Consider the following 20,404-nt stretch of genomic DNA (forward strand, 5'->3'; position numbering starts at 1 on the left):
TCATTTCATCATTAACACTTGAATGGCGTGAAAGTAAAAAATAGCAAATTGACTTCACGCTCATTTGTAAGGAAGGTGTAGTCAGGCCCGAGCAGCTTTTCCACATTTAAAAAAAAAAGAAAAAAAAAAAAAAAAGAGTATTAGACAACCGGAGTGCAAACCTGGCTAAAAGGGACGTTTACTGGACAGTGTACTGTAGTTTAGTAGTATTGGGGACTAGATGTTTGCCTCGTTGTATACTTTTTTTGACAGAAATTTGTTATATGTTTTCCACTGACGATCTATTGCAGAAATACATAACGTTTTGTTTTGGTTTTTTTTTTGGAAACAGTTTAGGATATCAAAATAGATTTTGTCAGGAATAGGCCAATTAGCTTTTTATTGCTTAATGATTCCTATTCCTCTTTTATTTTCATGGTTTGAGTCTGCTGGCACCACATCCATGGGGTTCCAGCCCATCAACCCTGAATTTGGCAAAGCAGGTGTAGAAAAATGAATAGATGCAGGTTTCTAGAGTGTAGCGTGACACAGTCCAATAGTGTACTCTGTATTTAAATCCATATATTAGTCCATCAACACCTCAGTTCTGTAGTTTGTGTTTCCAGTGGTACATTAGTCCATCAGTTCTGTTTTCCAAACCAGATTTATTTAGTACAAGGTTGCATGTTGATACATTGCTTATTTTAATTATGCAGTGTCTTCTGTTAAAGAGGTTTCTGTTGTGCCCTTGTCAATGCCTCACAGTCACACTTGCAGTGAACCAATCTCTTGTCACATCTCCATTAATATATTATTACAAACTGAGAATGATATTTTTTTTGAAGTGGCTGGCCTACACAAGAAGAAACAGACTTTCATTTGTTTCTCTGTCATACATTATATTAGAACATAAAGAAATCTAGTACTGTTCTCACCAGTTGAATTTGTTTTATTAACTCATTTCCTCCTTGCTATAAATTCACTGTGACAGAATTGCACAAGATACTAGGTGCTTATTGTAAGAGTGATATCTATCTATCTATCTATCTATCTATCTATCTATCTATCTATCTATCTATCTATCTATCTATCTATCTATCTATCTATCTATCTATCTATCTATCTATCTATCTATCTATCTATCTATCTATCTATCTATCTATCTATCTATCTAATATTTGTACAGGACTGATTTTAGGACTGTTCTCCAGGAGCAAAAGTAAAGAGGCTTCAGCATGGAGTTAGCTGAAATTTTGACAGATTGTACTCTTTTATTATTCCTTTGTCCACCCATTATCAAGAATGCTTAGTCTAGTTCTAGCCATCTATCTCTGGAGCTAGTACCACCATCATTAGACTCCAGCTAGATAACAACTCATGGCTAATGTATAGCCCACTGTGGGACTCACTCATGCATATACTTAGGGCTGGGCTATATGGACTTGAGTTGATATATCAATTATTTTGACACAGAACACCTTAAAAGCTAGTGATCTGCACCATGTAGACATGTATACATACAATTGTTAATACAAAATGAATATTCATTATTGTAATTATGAAGTTCAATTCACCTGCTAAAAAAAAATGCAAACTCAAATGAAAATAAAATACCCACTACTGCAGTTTTCACCATAGCTGATACACAAACACACACAAAAGAAAACTATGAAGGCTGTTATTATTCCTGCTTGTAGCATTTCAGTACAGAACGGAGACAGTGTGAAATGGGCTTATGAGGACTAACTCTGCGTGGATTTGTTACTTCTAGTGTGATGTGAATTACTGGTTAGTGTAGTTATCTGACAACTGACAAAGTATGAGTATTTTTAGGATGCACGTTATGTAGGTGAAAGTGTGTTTTGTAATATGGTAAGGCATTGCAGCAGTTATCTCCTTGCACATGCTGCTTTGTCTACTTGTACAGTATGTTATAGAACAATGAATATTTATTGGATTTTTTTCTTAGCAGGGACTTGTTTTGCTGGGGATGTGAGAGGCACGTGCCTGAATAGCCTCTTCATGTACAATAATGTATTTTATCTTTAGATGTTTTATTGCTTCATTTGTCTTCTCAGGTAAAACCAAATAATTTGTAAATAGCACAGTTAACCATACCTATTCTAAATTCGTCGTCTTGTGATCCTTGCTGAATTTTTTTTTTTTATAATGTTCATTACTCTCAGGCAATGTGAATCTGCACAGTCACGCATAAAAAGTGTGCTGGAGATTTTGTGGTTTTTATTTAACATTCAGTAGAAGTTGTGGAGAATCAAACAAGTGCTGAACATCATGGTATTGGCTTTTTCATATTGATGTTTCTCAAATATCAAGTTGAATCAAAAATGTAATATATTGCCCAGCCCTAAATATATTGTGTCTACACAGAGCCAGTTTAAAATCGCACATTAACTTAATCTAAAATATTTTTGGGTATTGAATACCTGGGGAAAATCCAATGTAGACACGGGGAAATCTTGAAAATTCCTAACAGACAGCAGAGATGCAAGGGTTTGAACCATAATTCTGGTGCAGTAATGCAACAATGTGCTGCAGTGCTGTTTCATCAGCTCTACGTTGTTGGTCTTAAAAAGAAGCCTGCAGTTGTCTGTGTATAGCTTCTTTTAGCTCATGTTCATTTTTGAAGTGTAACTGAGTTCTAAAAATATGTATCTGCTTTATTTTAATTTGTAATTCACACATTGACAATGTAAAATAAAACTTGAAGTGGGTGAGAGATGTCCATTGTCTAGGCTGGTTTTTCTAGTAATGTGATGCCGGGAATTTTTATGTCTTTACGCTTACATTGTGGTTTATTTCCTGCGCTACAGCTTCAGTTTAGCATTCTGATATGGAAGGACTGAAATATTTGCATCCAGTCTGAGGCAGGGACACAAAGGAAGAGATTATAGTCTTAGGCATGTGAGTAGGCTGTACTCCCAGAGGAATCTTGAACTCCTGCAATACGAGATAAAAGGAAAAAATAAGATATATACATAAAAATACATGTTTCTTTTATCTGTGGTATGAGCATGTTGAGGTTTTTCTTTTACATGCAGTTAGTAGTCATATAAAGCTTGCATCATCGTTTCTCAAACTCTTTTGAAGCTGTAAAGCATTTCCTTTCCCTCAGCAGGGCTGGAAAAAGGGCACATCTGCCTGACCTTTGTTTTTTGTAAATGATTATATAAATATATGAAGTCTTTGAAGTAGCCACACGTTCATTATCAATGTGATTAACAGGACAGTGCCATCAGTAATCTGTTTCAGTTTTCTTTGCTCCTTGTGCTGATTACTGACTCCTCCTTCTTCACTAGTAAACTCCATTGTTTGCTATATAAGCTGTGCTACACATGTAACAGGAGGAAACTGCAGGGCTGTGCCTCTCCGAGTGCAGTAGGAGTTGTGCCAATGAAGTAACAGAAAACTATTTATTTTGGTGTAGATCTTTTTAGTTTTCCCTAAATATACCATCCAGAAGGTGTGCGTGTACTGTTGTGTGTGTTTTTATATATATATATATATATATATATATATATATATTATAAATATATATATTATAAATATATATAAGTTGTTAATTTTTGTCATAAAAATGCTTTCTTATGTAGAGCCAGCAACAAGGCAAATACCTCGGGAAGTGCTTAGATCAGGGTGGCATTTTCATATATAATACAGATAATTTAAGAGTGTACCTAAGAATTACATACATGTCCAATACCGTATTTATACATTACCTTTATACATTTTAAAAACAAAATTTTCATTTACAGGTTTAACATTTCGTGTTAAGCAGTTCACAATAATGTACCACATGTCAATACGTAGCACTGGTATTCATTTTCTTGATTTATACATACTGACATAGGTGCAGGGGAGTGGAAGGAAAGGGGTTTGGGAGTGGGGTTTATGGCAGTCCTGGTGCAATGCTAGAGAAAAGTTACACCCTTTTTTAGTTATTGTTGCATGTTTCTGTAAGAAAATCTGAATCAATGTCATATCACATAAATTCTAAATAAGTTATCTCTGAGTGACAATAAAACCAAAATAAGTCTCTAGTATCTCTGTATTTAACTCTCCAGTCTGCCAGCCAGCTTATAGCACTGACTGTCCTAATAAAATGACAAAATTCTACAAAATAGAAGTGTAATGATTATCCCTACCCATGATTCAAGTTTTCCGTATCTTCGGTAATTTATGCAAAGAATGCAACATAACCATCCAAGTAATGCATAGTGTTAGTTTTTAAGCAGCTACAGAGATACAGAGGTGTAGGTAAAGCATTGTTTTCCATCCATTTTTATGTGGTAGTACACTTTTTGTAACAACAAAAAATCCCAAGGCACACCTTGATTCTACCAATCACAAAAGCATTAAATCTATACATTTCCTAAACTGGGGTGGGACAGGGGCAGCAAAAAAAAAAAAATGCTGCTAGGAGATTGACGTTTGCAGTCATGGCAATTTAGTGAGCACTTTGGATACATTTTCTAACTGCTTCATCCTTTTGTCCACTCATACAGGTGGTCATCTCTCTGCCTAGCTCCACTGACTTGGGGTCAGAGGCAACTTTTATGCTAACTGTCCCTGAGCTCTGTGAGAGTCGCGATTGAACACACACCCAGGCAGATAGACCCCTGGTGAGTCTCCTGGCTGCTAAAGTGCTCTCTAAGTGCTGTGTCTGCAAAACGGTGATCTGTTGGCTTCTCCAGGTAGTCCCTTTCTCCTCAGACAGGTCTCAACCACCTGAGGAACGTGTCTGTCTCTCCGATCAGGACCCAGAGGCACTACACTGTTATTTCCATGGCACAGCAGTTGAAAAACACTTGTGTAGAATATAATGTTAAAGTCGCTGAGGGTGATGAGCAACTGAAGATAGTATTGCAGAGTTTTAACACAAGTTTTAATGTATTCCCATTTAAGAGATGCTTATTCTTTCAATTAAATAAGTCTTCAGCAGCGCATTCAAAGTCAACAGTCATTTCAATCTTTTAATTTTTACTTTGACACATTTGGGTCTCATATGCTATGCCATTTTCATGATTAGTACATCTGCCTCATTTTCTTATTGTCTACTTTTCAACTTGCCTTTTAGGAAGGCATTCAAATCCAGGTTGTCCTTGCTCAAGTAGTGTTTTGTTAAAAGCTTATGTTTAAGGTCATTGTTTAAGTTTAAACTATGCCATTTATTTATTTTTTTTTAATTCTTTTGTGTTGATTCTGCATTAAATTTGTGATTCAGTGTGTGTTTACGTCATGATTTACAGTATGTTTTAATTTTAGAATTATAAGTTTAATTAAACTTATTTAAAATTAAATTTACTCCACAACGTTTTCCATTCATTTATCCGTTTGTATGGGATATTACTTCAGTTCCATTCCTGCCAGGTTATGCCTCCTTCCATGCATCCTTCCATTATGGTGTCCTGGCCAGGAAAGAGTCCAGCACAGCACTCACAATACATATTGTATATACATTTTCTCATCTCACCTTCCCAACTCATTATGGTCAGCTAATGTACCCCTCAAATGAAAATAATGCAAGTTTTTTTTTAATGCATGGTAGAGTTCAAATTGGGTCATGACATCACACATGAGTAAAGCATATCTACACAGCATATTCTCTGCAAAAAATGCTTTGGCGAATTTTGCCAATCAACACTAATCAGCACCCATGTGTATGGGAGCACTCATGAAGTCTTGTGATCTTTCTTGCCTACTTAGGTCTGCTAGTGAAGTGCATCTGGTGATACCAACTCTATGTGGCATCAAATCTCAATCTTGATTTTTCATATGTAGCCTCTAACTGGTTAAACAAGCTGGCCATCTCTTACTGTTTCACTGACATTCACACTATGTTTAATGAAATGAATGAAGACTCTGTTGTTTTGTGATTATCTGTCTAATTGATGGAAGTTTTGATGCTAGGTTCTTAGTAGCTACAATAAGAATAATTCCATCTTTTGTTGCTTTGTTTGGTTTAGGACTCTTCATTTGTGGTGATTTTGTAACCTTGTCTTATAGCAGGGCTCAACAACTCTGGTCCTGGAGGACCACTGTAGCTGCAGGTTTTCATTCTAACCCATTTCTTAATTAGTGACCTGTTTTTGCTGCTAATTAACTTCTTTTGAATTAATTTTAGCTGATTTGTTTTTTTAAGATTTGTTCCCCTGAATTTCTTCCTCGTTCCTCTGAATCGCTTCATTTCTTTCCTTAAATGGCACCCAAACAGAAATGAAACTGAAAGTGAGTCAGCCAACAGAAAACCAACAAAGTCAACTAACCAATTTCACCAGTTGCTTAATTAGGTGCTGATTCTCGTTGTTAATTAAACCTGTTCTTTAATTCCATGGTTTATTGCTGCTCTTGTGGTGCAATGGCAGAGATTTCTGAAATTTTTGATTTTTCTCTTTTCTAAGAGCACTGTTTGGGATCTAAGCAGATCAGCATTCCTGAGATCTTCATCTTTCCTTATTTTCAGATATTGTATGATGGACACAGTTTGCTGGTTGTGTTTTGGTTCATTTTTGTATCTCATTACTTTCTGGCAGATAATTAAGGAAAAAGAAACAATTAGAGTCTGAGTCTTCAAGAGCAAGTCAATTAAAATTAATTCAAAATAAGTTAATTAGCAGCAAAACCAGGTCACTAATTAAGAAAAGGGTTAGAATGAAAACCTACAGCCGCAGTGGTCCTCCAGGACCGGAGCTGGCGACCCCTGTCCTATAGCATTTGTTTCAAAACAGTCCCCTGGCTGATGTTACTCAATGATGTTTAATGTCTTATATTAATCACATTGGTTAAAAGCTTTTGCTAACTAAATAAATGTAAATCTGGAATTCTTAGATGTTCAGTGTACTGTGAAATTTGTACTTGCTTGTCTGTGTCCAACCAACGGGTATCTTATAAGGGTTCTGAGATCTTTGCTAAGTCACAGTCTGTGCAGAATTTCCATACTTTTTCTTTTTCAATGTGATTTTTTTTTTTTCAGATACTCCTGTCATAACTCGCATTGGTTTTTTGTTTGGCAATTATAGTTTGGCTGGCAGTTAATCATTGTGCCCAGAGATGGACTGGTGTCTCATTTCCTATTGATTTCCTACATTACATCCTTTACTGCCAGTAAATATAATTCAGTTTAGCTCAAGTAAACTTCGCTGTAGAAAATAATTCACTTGGTGGTTTAGTAATGGTATGGTGGGTTTTCTTGGAGTTTGCTTCTAACATCTGAAGGCGAAGGTTGGGATAACTGGTGACTCTGAAGTGTCCTTGTGTCTGTTAGTGTGCCCTAAAATAGAATGGTATCTCACTAAAGACTTGATCCCTAATAATCCACACAAAAAATTAAAATGTAAATGTGTTTTTTGTTTTGGAAATATTTGACATTTTCTTATTTTGTCTGTCTTGTTTGCTCAGACTGTAAAACTTGTCAAACTTGTCTGCTTCTTTAAAGACCATACAGTGCATGGTTTTGCTCCTATTCATAATTGTTTGGCCCTATTCTTTTCTCTGAGCCGTCTCAAATGTTACTGAATATGCACAGTGCATTTAAATGCTTAGCCACTTTTCAAAGTCAACACAATTAAGAATATGTACAGTGTCTTGTTTGGTGATTTTTTTTCTTTAAAGCATGTTTGAAGATATACAGTAAATGTATATTGCCAGAATTTAAAAAATTCAGAATTGAACAGAGAAGATACAAGTTGAAATATAATACTTGCTTCCAAGTTTCACTTTTACATCTTTTATTGCTTTTCCCACATATACAGTAGGTGCATATAGGTACAATAATGGGGATTGAGTCAAAGTTTTGATTTTGACCTTTCAGCAGATTTCCATGTATTAGTCAACCCAAATACTATTTGACTACATTAGGGCAGATATGTGTGTCAGGATGTGTGTGGCACAGTAATTCAGAAATGAATCAATCAATCCAGCTGAATTTTGGCAACATTATTAGCATTATAAAATGCTAGAAACCAGTTTATACTGAGAAATCTTTATCAATGATTGAGATCATTACATAGCAAAAACACTCTGATTTTCATTAAACTTTCTCAGTTTGCTTGTGTTTTAATTTATGTGAAAATCTTTCAAAACATTACTTGTAGGCCTACTCAAATGCTTACTAATCCATCAGCTCTAAAAGAGACAAAGTCCTCAATTTTTGGCAAAAGATTTTCCATATTTTATAGTATATTTTATAGTATAGCATAAAGACGTCATCCAGATTCTTTTCACTTCCTTATTTCCTGTGTTTTAACTTAAAAGCTTTCTGAAAAAAGAGAAGGAACTGGTTTAATTATTTCATTTTCCTGGTTTCCTTCCTTCTTATTTTCTTGTTCTCGTCATAGACTTTGCCATTCATGCAGTTATTGTTTAAGTAGTAAGGCACTGTGTTTTGTGTTCCAGTTTTATACCTGTAATTTTCTCGTTTGTACTACTGCTGCCACCACAGAGTTACAGTGACATGGATGGAGTTCCCAGCCTTGTCATGTCTGCTTTGTGTGGATTTTGCATATTCTTCCTTTGACTCTTGAGGGTTTTTTTTTTTTTCCTGATACTCAATTTCATCTCACATATCTATGACATACTTACTTAGTTGTTCTATTGCTTGGATTAATAGTGCATACAGCAGATGTCTGTTCTGTGGTTCATGCTGCCAAGATAGGCTGTGGTGAACTGCAGCTCTGTACACAATAAAAATGATTTGAAAAATGAATAGATAGGATTTATATTCAGTATTTTGACTACTTTGCTAAGTATAATAACTTTTTATGTTAGATGTTTACAAAATGCAACATTATGTTCGCACATTTGCTTTGTTTTTAAGAACATTCAGCTTAATTAGTTGGAATTAAGAAAGCAGCACAGGCAGTCATGCAGGATCATTCATAGTATGTAGTCAAATTCTGCAAGGGGGAGCAACTTGCAGACTCGGAATTGGACCTCCTTTACATATTCCAGGTTTCAAACCTGTAGATGAAGGGACTGCCTCTGTCATTAGAGATATGACAGTTCCTGGATATGCCATGCATTTAACATTATAGCTTGCATTGTATGATACTGGCAGGGATTTTAATTGTGTTCTGAAGTAGTCTATTTAACCAAGATTTCTAAGCTCCCATTTCTGTTCAAAATTATGGAGAAAGAGGTTTCTTTGCAGATACTTTCATATCTGGAGGATAACAAAGTATGTGATGTATTTTAGTCAGGTTTTAAAAAACTTCATAGTACTGAGTTGGTTTTACTGAAGGTGACAAATGATATTCTATTAACTTTGCAATCTGCAATCTTAGTCTTACTGGATCTCAGTGCAGCATTTGACACAGTTGGACCATGGAGTCCTATTAAAAAGGCTTGAGGATGAAGTAGGCATTCATGGCTGTGCATTGAAATTGTTTGAGTCCTACCTTAAAGGTAGATCTATGTCTGTTAACATAGATGGAATTTCTCTCAGCCAGCTCCTGTCACACAAGTAGTCCCTCAAGATTCGATCCTGGCACCCCTTCTATTTTCCCTTTATCTGCTCCCCTTGAGGGCGCACGACAAACATGTTGTCGTGTATCATTATTATGCTGATGATACAGAGCTGTACCTCAAAGTTAGTCGTGACATCACTTCATCTGTAAAAAAGCTGTTGAAATGCTTTGAGGATATTAAATATTGGATGGCACAAAATTTCTTACAGTTAAATGAAAATAAAACAGAGGTCATTATTTTTGGTCCTACCACATTTGCAATTGAAATTGGCACTACGTTAGGGTCCTTGGCAGCAATGATTCATAATGATGTCAGAAACCTAGGTATCATCTTTGAGTTGCCACTAAGTTTTGAAAAACAAATCTCCATGATAGTTAAGTCCAGCTTTTACCAACTTTGGCAAATTTCTAAACTAAAATCCTTTCTTTCACACAAGGACTTGGAAACAGTCATTCATGCCTTTATTACATCTCGGCTAGATTATTGTAATTCCTTATATGTGGGGCTGCCAAAATCTGCTCTGCCGTGCCTTCAGCTGGTTCAAAATGCTGCAGCTAGAGTCTTAATTGGGTTGAGAAAAAAGGATCATATCTCCCTCATTTTAGCCTTTCTCCACTGGCTACTAGTGAGGTGTCGCATTGATTTTAAAATCTTGTTGTTTGTTTTTAAAGCCTTGCATGGTGTTGCTCCAAAATACGTCTGTGACTTCCTTTACCCATATTTGGCACCAAGAGGTCATCTGGACAACTACTTCTTGTAGTTCCAAGATCTCGGCTGAAGTCTAGGGGAGACAGATCTTTCTCAGTTATTGCTCCTAGGCTTTGGAATGACTTGCGTTTTCACATCAGGTCTTCATCCTCTATTGAGGTTTTTAAAAGTCATCTTAAAACCTACGTGTTTTCTTCTGCCTTCCACTATGTATAATGGGATTGTGGTGGATGTTATAATGTTTTATTAATCTGCTTCTGCATGATTCTTTGTATAGTGCTTATTTTAATGCTTCTTCGTACAACACTTGGGTACAACCTCTTTTGTTTAAAATGTGCTTTTATAAATAAATAATCTAATCTAACAATCTGAAAGATACACATTGACTAGTGATTTTGTAATGGGCAAAGAAAAAATGAGGTATACCCGAAGGCACTGCAGTAGTACTCAATGTAACTTTACTTCTTAAATGTTAATGTTTTACTGTTTAATAATTTATACGCTTCTTATATATTGTTCAAATTCTTTTATCAAAATACCAGTGACAGCGCAATGCACGATAACATGGAGTGAATACACCATACGCATCTGCCCACGGCCGCCCTGGTGTGCGCAGATAGGAGTTGATTCTAAAATAAAATAAACATAAAAAGAGTAATACAATCATCACCCATAAAGCGGATAGCAGACGTGACGTATTATATGTGTACCAGATTTCAAGTCAATAGGTGAAACGGTTTGCAAGCTACAGGTGATTTAAAATCCTGGACAGACCAACGAAAAGCCACGGTAGCAAATTATAGAAGAAGATTTTACTGTTTAATAATTTATATTTATATGAAATGTGCTTCTTATATATTACTTCATATTCTCATATGATAATGATGTTAATGTTGTTTATATTGATTTCTATGTTATTGTAAGTGCATCTATGTGTGTATATGTATGTATGTATGTGTATATATATATATATATATATATATATATATATATATATATATATATATATATATAAAATATATATATAAAAAATATATGTGTATATGTATATATAATATATCTGTATATGTGTGTGTATATGTGTATATGTATATATATATGACAGCAACACTCATAACAATGACAACACAATTACATTGACAATCATGTTACGTTATTTTTAAAATGTTTCCTTTACTTTTTCATAACCTCTTTAACACACTACTTCTCCGCTGCGAAGCGCGGGTATTTTGCTAGTATATATATATATATATATATATATATATATATATATATATATATATATATATATATATAATATTGTGAGGGATGGCCAGCCATATATTCTGGCCAACACCTCCAAACCTCCAGGTGGAGCCCTCCCAGCAGTATGGAGGCTTCCCGAATTCCAGCAGGGCCTCATGGACCTTGTAGTTTTTACAAACAGCCCTGCTGGATATCATGGGGACCACCAGGAGCCGCTGTAGGGAGGCTTGGGGAGTGCTACGAGCCCTATAACCCGGAAGCACATCCTAGTCACACGGACAGAAGGAACGACGTGCTTCCAGGATGAAGAAAAGGATTTTTAACCTGACCCGGAAGTGATAACGAATCATGGACTGCTGGGTTGGAACCACTTCCGGGTCAGAGGATATAAAAGGACGTTGGGAAAGCCCAGATGCTGAGCTGAGCTGGGAGGAAGGGTGGCTAAGTGTCTGGGAGAGGAGGATTGAGTATTGAGTATTGTATGTGTAGTGTGGAGTGGAGGGTGCTTAGTGCACAGTATTATAATAAAAAGAATAATTATTATACTTTTACTTGGTGTTTGGCGTGGTACCTGAGGGTTCAAGGGAGCAATAGTGCCCCCTACTGTTACACATATATATATATATATATATTTATATTGTATGTATGTATGTATGTATGTGTATATATATATATATATATGTACAGTCATGGCTGAAATTATGGGCACCCCTGGAATTTTCTCAGAAAATGCACCATTTCTTCCAGAAAATTGTTGCAATTACAAATGTTTGGGTATACACGTTTATTTATTTTATGTGCATTGGAACAACACAAAAAAACAGAGAAAAAAAGCCAAATCTGAAATCATGTCACACAAGACTCAAAAACTGGGCTGGACAAAATTATTGGCACCCTCTACATAATATTTGGTTGCACGCCCTTTGGAAAAAATAACTGAAATCAAGCGCTTCCTATAACCATCAACAAGCTTGTTACACCTCTGACGCAGACCCAGCTTTCTGACACTGGGCCCTACATTGCGCCCCAATATCTTTTGGTAGTCTTCAGATTTCATGATGCTTTGCACTCAGTCAAGGCATCCAGTGCCAGAGGCAGCAAAACATCCCCAAAACATCTTAGAACCTCCACCATGTTTGACTGTAGGTACTGTGTTCTTTTCTTCATAGGCCTCATTCCGTTTTCTGTAAACAGTAGAATGATGAGCTTTACCAAAAAGCTCTACCTTGGTCTCATCTGTCCACAAGACGTTTGCCCAGAAGGATTTTGGCTTCCTCAAGTACATTTTGGCAAACTCCAGTCTGGCTTTTTTATGTTTCTTTGTCAGCAGTGGGGTCTTCCTGGCTCTCCTGCCATAGCGTTTCATTTTGTTCAGATGTCGACGGATAGTTCGAGCTGACACTGTTGCACCCTGAGTCTGCAGAACAGCTTGAATATGTTTTGAAGTTGATTGGGGCTGTTTATCCACCATTCGGACTATCCTTGCAGTCTTTTATCAATTTTTCTCTTCCGTCCACGTCCAGGGAAATTAGCTACAGTGCCATGTGTTGTGAACTTTTTGATTATGTTGCACACAGTGGACAAAGGAACATGAAGATCTCTGGAGATGGACTTGTAGCCTTGAGATTGTTGATATTTTTCCACAATTTTTGTTCTCAAGTCCTCAGACAATTCTCTGCTCTTCTTTCTGTTTTCCATGCTTAGTGTGGCACACTCAGACACACAACAGAAAGGTTGAGTCAACTTTTCTCCATTTTAACTGGCTTCAGGTGTGACTGCTATATTGCCAGCACCTGTTTCTTTCCACAGGTGAGTTCAAACGAGCATCATATGCTTGAAATAAAACGATTTACCCACAATTTTGAAAAGGTGCCAATAATTTTGTCTGGTCCATTTTTGGAGTTCTGTGTGACATGATGTCAGATTTGGCTTTTTTCTGTTTTTTTGTGTTGGTCCAGTGCACATAAAGGAAATAAATGTGTGTATACCAAAACATTTGTAATTGCAACAGTTTTCTGGGAGAAATGGTGCATTTTCTGGGAAAATTCCAGGGGTGCCGATAATTTCGGCCATGACTGTATATGTGTGTATACTAGGGAGCTCCGTACCTGGCTTGCTTTGCTTGCCAACCCCCGTGTGGGCACTACGTGCTAGCCACTTTGCGTATCTGCCACTCAAGTATGAGAAAGCAGATTTACAATATAAACAGACTGTTATTTTCATGGGAATTGTTACATATGCTTAATAGACCTAACTATTTTACATTACAGCAAGTAATTAACCATAGTAAAAAATAGTAAAACGTAAGAAATTGAAAGAAAATTATGTTTCATGTTGCATTATACATTTTTGTTCTGTTTGGCTTTGAAATTAACATGCAAATACTTTTTAAACTTATACTTTTATTGTAAAACTTCAGTAAAAACAATATTTGGAATTAACTTTTCGTCAATATCGCTTTGAATTTTAATTCTGTGTTTGGAGTTACATTGTGACAACGCAACATATAACTGCACATGAGTGAATATCGTTTCTTTCTCACTAATAAATAAACCGACATTTTCAAATGTTTGTCCCTGTGATTTGTTAATTGTCATAGCAAAAGCTATTCTGATGGGAAACTGTAAACGTTTTAATAGGAATAGCATATCAAGATCTCCTTTGGTGTCTAATGTTATCTGCAGAAGATGTACTACATTACCTTTCTTGTCGCCTGTTAAAATTTTACATGTCAGAATTGTTTGACCAATTTTGAATACAACTAATCTTGTCCTATTGCATAGCCCATCACTCATACATAAATTACACAATAACATTACGATACATCCTTCTTTCAACAGTAATTCGGCCGGTGGAAGACCGAATAATGTTAACAGTTATAGATATTCTATGGGATATTGTAAGTTCATGTTTTCATTTTCCGCACAATCACCACCAACTGTTTCAGCATAGTCTATTGATACGCATTTAACCAATTTACCATGTAACCGATTGACAATTTTCGCATTAATTCATTTGACTTCCTCTTTTCTCGGTGCTGGGATTACCTATGTACTCATTTCTTCTGTTGATAACCCTTCGGGATAAAATTCTTTAATGAGATCTGGACATAACAAGTCTTCTTTTATTGTGAACTTAAAGTAAGGAAAATATAAAAAATTCATAAGAGCTGAGAGCGCAGGAACTGTGTCTGATAAAAGCTTTCACACGAATGACAGGTGAGAGGACCGTGGGCATGTGGGCTGTTAACCGTAAATGGTTGAGAGGAGGGTGGGACTTGAAAAAATCTCTTGGCGATAGTCTTGTCTTGTCCCAAGATTTTCTTTTATAATATTTATATTTATTTATTTAGATATTATTTATTAATTCAATTCATTAAAAGTTGACTACTCGTTCTGCTCATTTTACCTCTCTTTATTAATATTTAGTGGTACCCATTTTTACATTTGTCCATAATTAAGAAGTTTTTATTATTATAATTTGATTATGAATGTATACAGGTCCACCTTGACTCTGAACTGGGTACTGTGGTTATGAGACTGTTATGTGTGTTAACATTATCATTTTATCACATATTCTAGCTCTCTAAGCCTATTTAAATATTTACTGCAGCTCAACCTTTGCAATGTCATTGCATTTCTATATCTCAATGATTAATGAATCAGAAAAAATGTAATAGAGCCTATTGAGGTATACTAGGTTTTACTGTAGGTGATTTCCCTTTTTTTTGTATCTCACACCAGTTAGACTAGCATTCATGTAAAATAATAAGAGAGTTCCACACTGATACCTTTACACTTCAGATTTAAAGTGGCCTAGTGGTGCTCACTTCAGCAGCTTAAAAATCCACCAAATCTCTAAGCACATTTTTCTTAAGGATTTCATTAAACCTCCCTTTTTTCCCTATTTCCCAAAATTTTAAAAAGATTTGTCTTAATTGTTGACCTGCTAAAGTTGACATTGGAAGGTTTTGATATCAGAATTGCAAGTGCCAATTAAATCAAAAGAATTAAGCTATTTTTTTAGATCACACATTAACAGTAAATAAGGGTTACTAAGATATTTTTTTATTTTTGGCTCTGTCTCCTTCTTTATAGTCTTAACTGAAGTTTTATTGCTTTTATACCAAAGCAACTGAATTTATTTTTTGTATTTCAAGTTTAACATACTTGTCTTGTGGCATAGCTTTTACAACATTTTTGCAGATGTTTCATATGTCTTTCATCTTAAGATATTTCACGTGCAATACACTTTAAATGATTGTTTATTTGGAAATAAAAATAAACCATTTTCGATAATCTTGTATGTAACACTGCCCAGTTTGAATTTATCTAATTTAATGTCTAAGACTGGTGTGACAGCATGAAAAAGGTGCCTTCTGAAGTTGCCCAGCACTGAAGTCATTCTATGAAGTTGGCATTACTCCTTTTTGTGAAGCTGTGTGGCTTAGGAGTACCTAGCAGCTTAAAATCAGAAGGAAATGGTAATGGGTTTTTAACAGAACATCCTGTTAGATATTGAAGTCTTATACATGTACAGTTTCGCAAGTAAACAAACACTTGTGCCATTCATTTTCAGAAACCACATATTCTACTACCTTTTTACAGGTATCTGACATCTATCTCTGCAGCACTGGGTCCAAACATGGCTAAATTGTTTACCAGGGCTATTCCATGAAACAGTTGTCGTGGCAAAAAAATTGTCACCAGAAGGCTTTTTACCTGAAATGAAGGCTATTAGGAGTCTCGGGATAGGCAAACAGAGTCTATAGTTTTATTGCAATAAAATAACCATAATAATAACATGGACTCAACCCAATATGGCCAAATTGAGCTGAGCCCCAAACAGTTCAGGACTCCAAACTTACATAGTCATTTCTTATCACTCTGACCTCGCTCAAATTAGCTCATTTGCTGTTTTCTCTGACTCCCCTCTGCACCTGCCCAGCCGATAACCTCGAGTTCTCATGGGAGCCATTATTATCTCCTGACTTTCCCTGCAGCTGCCCCCCAGCATTTCTACTGTCTATTGTTCATCTCTAGTTTCTGTTTTTGCTTATTTCCTTCACTGGCCAAGGCCTCTCTTCATTTTATGGGCTTCCTCTCGTCATTTTCCCTTCCTAATCTATTTGGTGGTTAAAGCTAAGTTTTAATTTAAAAAGAAATATAGCATGTGCTTTTATTTAATCATTTACTTGGCAGTCCTGACTTGCATTAGTATCTACACTAAGGTTAAAGTTTATCTATTTGTATATATTTATTTATGCTAATACATGAATACACTAATGTTACTTTCCATACATCATCTTCCTTTTGCTGTTTCTGCTGACTCACTGTTCCAGTTGGCTTCTTACGTGCCTACCAGAACCATTTTTTCTATATTAAGTCAGTGGTATAATTCCTCAGCTTCCTAACCTTGAACACAGGTGCTCCTGTCCCTCCTTATCCTGTCCTCGGGTAGTTTATGTATGTAATTCTTGTCCTGTTCTATTCTTCCTCTCTTAATACTGACCCTGTGTTTGGAATCAGCGGGTTGGAAAATGGGTGGATGGAAATGGAATACAGTATGACTGATTTTTTAGTTAACCATTTGCTTGACCTATCTTATTTGCTTAACATTCTAATTTACTAGGGGGCTCCGCCCCCTGCTCGCTTCGCTCGCCAACCCCTGGCGTTGGGGCATGACAAAGAGTGAGATGTATGAATTAGATATAGAATAGTGTGCAGGTGTGGATGATGCATATAGAAATCCAAAAATACAGTGTTTGGCACAGAGTAATGGTTTATTGGAATATTTCTTTGTATACAACATTAGTAGTAAAGATGGTGTCCTGTCTTTGAATGAGTCTTACTTGGCATGGAGCATTTATAACTTTAACTTTAACGTCAGATGAACGTCGAATACGTGAGAAGGCAACATAAAGTTGTCCATGTCCAAAAATGGGCTCAGAGAGGTAGATGCCAACCTTGTCCATGGTTTGTCCTTGTGATTTGTTGATGGTCATGGCAAATGCAGGTTTAATGGGGAAGTGTCGGCGTTTCAATGTAAAAGGTAATTCTAGATCAGAACTCGTAAGGTCAATTCTAGGAATGAGAACAGTATTGTTAGCATGTGATCCTGTAAGAACTGTTGCTTGAATAACATTGTGTGTCATGGTGTTGACGACTAAACGTGTGCCATTGCATAAACCCTGTTTAGTGTTAAGGTTTCTTAATAGCATGATTATTGTTCTGTTTTTAAGGTTAAGATTGTGTTGTGGTAATCTGGCTGGGTTAATAGTGTTCAAATATTCTAAGGGGAAATTTAGATGTTCATTGTCGTCATCAGAGTCAAGTTTGTCAGAGCTTAGAAAGAGACGTGCCTCTCCAGGAAGTAATGAAATGACCTGGTTATTAATGTGATCAACATTAATATTTTTTGGACATAATATAGTACCTTGTGTTAAAAGGGGCATTTGGTCTAATGAGACCGCTGTTCCAAATATCTCCGTAAGTAAGTCGTCGCAGATGAAGGGTTGAGGAATTGTAATAATATCTGGGTGAAGTCCATCTGTATTGGTGAGTGTACAATGTTCTAGTTGTAATAACCAATTGTTATATTCGGGATCTGGAAATCGCATGTTTTGTACCAAGTGTATCTTTAGAAAGCAAAGCCAATTGTTCGCGTAACATTTTTTGTTCCGCGGTTTTAGAAGCGCGCCGAGGTGAATTTTTTTGTTTGATGCGGGTTCGTGTTTGTGGTCCCGTTACTCGAGCCGTCTAGTTTTGTATCCGTGATCGTGAATTGATGACTTGTTTGATCTTTATCGTTAGGAATATGGATAAGTAATAAGTAGGATCGAACTCACTGTTAATATGCGGACTGTTCGTTTCTTCGTATTATCACCAATCAGGTTTCGCGCCTGTATATGTATTGTAGTTCGGTCTCGTGTTGTTTATATGACGTCGTCGCGTATTTTAAGGTGGACTGAATAATAGCTGAGTGCATGGAATGTGGAGCAATAGGTAAGCACTGTCTAAAATCTACTCTTAATAAAAGTACCTTCACTCCAAAGGGAATATTATTATTCATCAACGCAATGCCAATTGTCCGCGTATTTTAAGGTGGATTGAACAATAGCTGAGCGCATTGTAAGTGGAGTAATAGTTAAGCACTGTCTAAAATCTCCTCCTAATAAAAGTACCTTTCCCGCAAAGAGAATATTATTATTCATCAACGTTTGTAGAAGTTTATCAATGGTGTTGAGTAAGTGACTGGATGCCATTGTACATTCATCTATAATTAATAGTGTGGCAAGACGGATGTCACGTGCATTGTTACTGTGCATTGTCATAGTGGATACCGATGTTTCTGTGATTGGGACCGGTATTTGGAATAAGGAGTGACATGTGTTTTTGGAGCCGAGACATTTTTTCTTCCGCGGTTTCAGAAGCGCTTTGTAGGTGCTGACGTGATTTGTGCATATTTGCGTTCTTGATTTGTTTCAGGGTGCACTGTTCCAATGCGATGTAATATTTGTCCACATACGCGAAAGCAGTATGGGTCATTGCCTTTTGGTGACCTGATATTTACTCCGGTAGATGCAAAATCAAGTGAACTATTGTAGGATGTAATGCAGATGCGCCGCCGTGTATTTTGTTGTTTCATGCGGGTTCGTGTGTTTGGTCCCGTTATCCTTGCCGAATCGTTTTGTACCCGTGAGCGTGTATTCATGACTTGTTTGTTCCTCAGTATGCGAAATATGGATAAGTAATAAGGAGGATCGCACTCACTGTTAATATGGAGCCTTTTCTGCAGTTGAACGGTTAATAGTGCTTTATTGTAAGGAGATCCACCTATGCTGCCTAGTGTGAAGGTGTTGAGATGACGTATGTTTAATATGGACGGTTCCTTTAGAAATGGGGCTTTGGGTGTCACTTCTTATTGATGTTAGTGTGTTTGTGGGTCTGATTCGTCGTTGTTGTGAACGTTTCGTGTGCCATGTCTCGTCTCTAATGGGCCTGGCATGGCGGCCACGGCTTCTTTTTTTTGGTGCGTTAGGAGCTTGTTAAATCCTCCTGTTTGTGTGGGTGCCGTTTCGTGTGCAATGGGATTCGTGTGCGGCGCTGTGTGCTTTTGCGGTGTCTGAGAGGGGGAGTGGGGGGTGGGCGCGAGCGTCTTCTTTCTTTTTGTGTGCCAGGGGCTTGTTGAATCGTCCTCTTTGTGTGTGTCCTGTCCGGTTCCTTGGGGGGGGGGGGGGGCTTCTTTTTTTTTTGTGTGCTAGTTTCGTGCGGCGCTGTGCGTCGCCTGCGTTTGACTCCTTTTTTCTGTGCTGACTCCTTTTTTCTGTGGTCGCGGGGCCTCATTTCTTTGACTCCTTTTTTCTGTGCTCACTCCTTTTTTCTGTGGTCGCGGCCGCCTCTCGCGGAGCCTCATTTCTTGGGGCGCCTGCGCAGTACGTCTTTTTGCGGCTATGGCCCATGGCCGGATGTCTCTGCGTCCATCCGGTTTAGCATTCTCGGTTAGTAATATGGATGTTAAATCTAATGCTTCAGAAGCTATTAATTACTTCTATGGCTATTTATGCTAATATGCTATTTATGCTAATATATACATTTTTATCTTTCATACAGTAAGCCTCGCTTAAATTTCATTTCAACCAGTTCAGATTGCACGAAAAGGAGTAGGGCAAATCATGCCTTTTAATTGAGGCAACTATGTGTTCTCTTAGCCTGCTCTGTAGTAGACTATAGATGAACTTTAGTGGAGTGTTGTGGAGTGAGAGCTGATGAAATGTTAGTTCAATGAGAAATAAAACAGAGAAATGTTCTGAGGAATTTTTTTTTCTTAGCATGTCTAATGTTCCTGAACTCTCATTTAAATTCATCTTGCATGTGTGACAGGCGGGACGCCCCTTCTGTATATGTTCCGGGGGAGCAGCTATGGATGTCTCACTACCTCCCCCGGGACGCTTGGTGGCAGCCTCCCTGGCTGACGATGCTGCCTCAGT

The 20,404-nt window shown here is 36.9% G+C and overlaps 1 protein-coding gene across 11 annotated transcripts in view; it reads left to right on the top strand.

Annotated features, from left to right (window-relative positions):
* dock9b (dedicator of cytokinesis 9b) overlaps positions 1-20,404 on the top strand; it is a 441,285-nt gene that overhangs the window by 177,162 nt on the left and 243,719 nt on the right. The window lies entirely within an intron of this gene.

This window comes from Erpetoichthys calabaricus, chromosome 4 (genome assembly GCF_900747795.2).
Source record: "Erpetoichthys calabaricus chromosome 4, fErpCal1.3, whole genome shotgun sequence".
Classification (NCBI taxonomy): Eukaryota; Metazoa; Chordata; class Cladistia; order Polypteriformes; family Polypteridae; genus Erpetoichthys; species Erpetoichthys calabaricus.